The following is a 3,490-nucleotide window of genomic DNA, read 5'->3' on the forward strand; positions in this document are numbered from 1 at the left end:
GGGTATTATTATTTTAATGCTTGAACGATTCAAATCGTGTCCTCCTCGGCAGTCTTCAAAGCCTGTCAAGAAAAGGTGTTCATAGCTTTATGTACTTTTGGGGGGACTTATCATTTAGGCTATCAGAGAATGATAATTGTTATATATTCCACCCACAAGCCTCCTAAACTCGTGTTGCCCTCTCCCAACTAAGAGACAAAATTCATATACGGAAAGATTTCATAAACAAGGGATTTAGCTTTAAGCTTCAACTTACAGACATTTTTCATCACGTGGCACATTTCTGCATCACTTGCTTGTACCATACTGACCACAGAAGCTAACGTGTCAATCAGACACGTGCACCATGATTTTAAAGACACTTTAAATGATCGAGACTGGTCTACTAGGTCAGTAAACAGAGTGATTCAATCTAACCTGTTTTAATTTAGAACATTTATATAACGAACACACACACACCAAAAAAAAAAAAATCAGGACAAGAGCCTACACCTAAATGTATTTACACACAGCACTGCTTATTGTCAGCTTCACAAAGAAAGCTCAGTATTCCAACTGCACCCCTCAAAAAAGATGCATTTGATGAGCATGTGGTTCCAAAAAGTAGCAGACAGTAACCCGGTCACATTTAGCACAGAGTTCCTATATACTGCACCAAAAAGTTGCTGTAAGCAAGGTTTTATATCCAAGAAAATACAATTTTGCAGGTTGCTGTCATCACTTTATCAACTTTTTGCTACTTGCTGGACAACAGATGAAGGCATGCATCCTCCCCAGCTCTGCCAGACCAGCTCACCGACCAGCTGACCACATTTTGTCTTCTGGGATCCCATCTTCCCAGAGCCCACCCAGCACAGCTGTCCCTCCATGGGCATTATGTGTGTTACGGCACACACAGCAACTCCTGCATGGGTTACAGCAGTTAGAGGAAAAGCAGAAAAACCCTCAGTGGTTCAGAGGAAATAATCAAATACAGCAACAGCACCTGCAATTCCTCTGCTGAGTTACAATCTATTCCTGCCTCCAGAGCCACAAAAACGTTGCCATGTACCTCGGTGGGAACACGGAAGGCAGTAATAAATCCCTATTATCCATGGAAACACAATGCATTTCTTTTCCCTTACAAAAGGAAAGGTAAAAGATCTTAAATGCCAGGTAAAACTGCACTGAGGGTTTGAGTATTTTCCAAGGCCATCTCCCATAATTAAGGGTTACTTATAATTATCTTCACTGCCTTAACTGGGAAACAACTGAATTTGCACCAAAGCATTTCAGTAACTCCATATCTTCTCCAACAACACCTTACAACACCTTACTTACAAGAAAGTATGCAAAACAAAGGGATACTGTCACCATTCCAATTTTCACTCTCAGTGAAAATCAGTTTTAACTGTTCACTGTTTGAAATACAAAAACCCATTTCCTTCTACTTTATTTCTTTTTAATAGAGATAATACAGGAAACTCAAGATACAAGAGAGGCTGTGGCATTCAAAAGTTATAACTACAAGTGTGGAATACAAATGCGAACAGCAGTGATGTTTGAATTTGGTATCACATGAGTCTGGTCCTGTCCCCTGTCCTTTGATTTTACAGTTTCATTGCATACTTTCTTATAAAACTCCAAAACTGAACTCTACCGTATGGAGAAAGAATCACTGCCACACTGTCTTCTAGAGAATCTACAGCTCCAGAAACAGCAGGTGGGGCAGAGGATCTCCCAGTGTTTTCGCAGAGAAGCAGGCAGAACAACCAGAAGAAGCAGAGTGCATTTCTGGATGACAGAGATGTGCTTAAGCAGCACACCTGGACTTGCTAGGAGCGACAGGGCTGTACTTTAGTAAAGGTTTCCTATGCCACAGTTTCAGCTGGAGCTGCTGAGGAAGGAAAAGCTCCTGCTCCTCCCTTATCTCCAGCAACCCACTCTTGCTCGCATGATGCCCTTCCTTTGTGCCTGGCTGCCACAGGCTGGATTTGATCTTGTACTATAGAAAAAAAAAAACAATAAAACACAAAAAAACAGGCAAGTGAACAGAAGTGGGAACACAGGATGTCCTTTCCCATTAACAGTCACTGTAACATCATGGCTTCGTTTACTCTTTCACTTATTTTTCACATTGCCAAAACCAGGGACACACACTCAGCCATGGCACTTGTGTGACTCAGTGGCCTTTCAGCCCGGATCACCCACCCTGCATGGGTGCAGAGAGCTGCTGTGCCCTCAGCTCATCCACCACCGCCTCCACGAGCACCCAGGGACACGGGGGAGGGGGGGGAGGGCGGGAGCAGGAAGGGAAAAACCCCACTCCATGCTTGGCTCACACTGCAGGGAGGCAGAGCAGAGCAGCTGCCAGCTACAGCTGCACCTGGCAGCCAGCAGGGCTGAATCCTTCTCATCCCCAGCAGCCTGCTATGGACACAGCACCACTCAGCACTGCCAGCCTCCAACCTGGGTGCAGTACTTGGCTTTCCAAAAAAGCAACCCCAGCATCTTGCACCTGCTCAGCTTAAACCTGGTGGATTATCTGCCTTGGCAAACAGCTGATTATTAAAAGTTCAAGGCCAACAGCTGTTTTTTGGTAGTTGTTTTTTGTATTTTTTTTTTCCATTATCCCAAACTTCAGCATTAGATTTTTAACTTACATAAAACTCAAGGCAGCCTGTGCTTTAGATAAGCTTACCACACGGTTTCTATTATCAAACATTTTTAAACCATAGGCAACCACAACAGAAGAGATAGCAAAGCAGATCTGCAATAGCTTTGGTACCCATCTTGTGGCAGTTGTGCCATGACCAGAGGTGACCACATCATCGCCATGCAAGAAACACCGTCATCAGTCCTCCTCCCCTTCCCACTGCAAAACCACAGCTTCCCAACTGCTTGCTATCCTCAGAAAAGAAACTGGAGATCAACAGTTTGGGGAGCAGCTGGGTTTGGTCACTTTTCCTGTCTATATTTTGATTATACTTTTTGGGAGAGGGAGGTCTGGGAAGTTCATTGACTTATAAAATGGTCTGGGTTGAAAAGGACCACAATGTTCATCTAATTTCAACCCCCCGCTATGTGCACAGTCGCCAACCAGCAGCCCAGGCTGCCCAGAGCCACATCCAGCCTGGCCTTGAATGCCTGCAGGGATGGGGATCCACAGCCTCCTTGGGCAACCTGTTCCAGTGCATCACCACCCTCTGGGTGAAAAACCTCCTAATATCCAACCTAAACCTCCCCTGTCTCAGTTTAAAACCTTTCCCCCTTGTCCTATCACTGTCCACCCTCGTTAGCAGCCGTTCCCCCTCCTGTTTATACGCTCCTTTCAAATATTGCAAGGTCACAAGGTCTCCCTGGATCCTTGTCTTCTCCAAGCTAAACAAGCCCAGTTCCCTCAACCTTTCCTCATAGGAGAGCTGCTCCAGCCCTCTGCTCATCTCAGTGCCTCCTCTGGACCTGTTCAAAGAGCTCCACGTCCTTCCTGTGCTGGGGGCCCCAGGCCTGG

Source organism: Tetrao urogallus, assembly GCF_951394365.1.
Source record: "Tetrao urogallus genome assembly, chromosome: 23".
Classification (NCBI taxonomy): Eukaryota; Metazoa; Chordata; class Aves; order Galliformes; family Phasianidae; genus Tetrao; species Tetrao urogallus.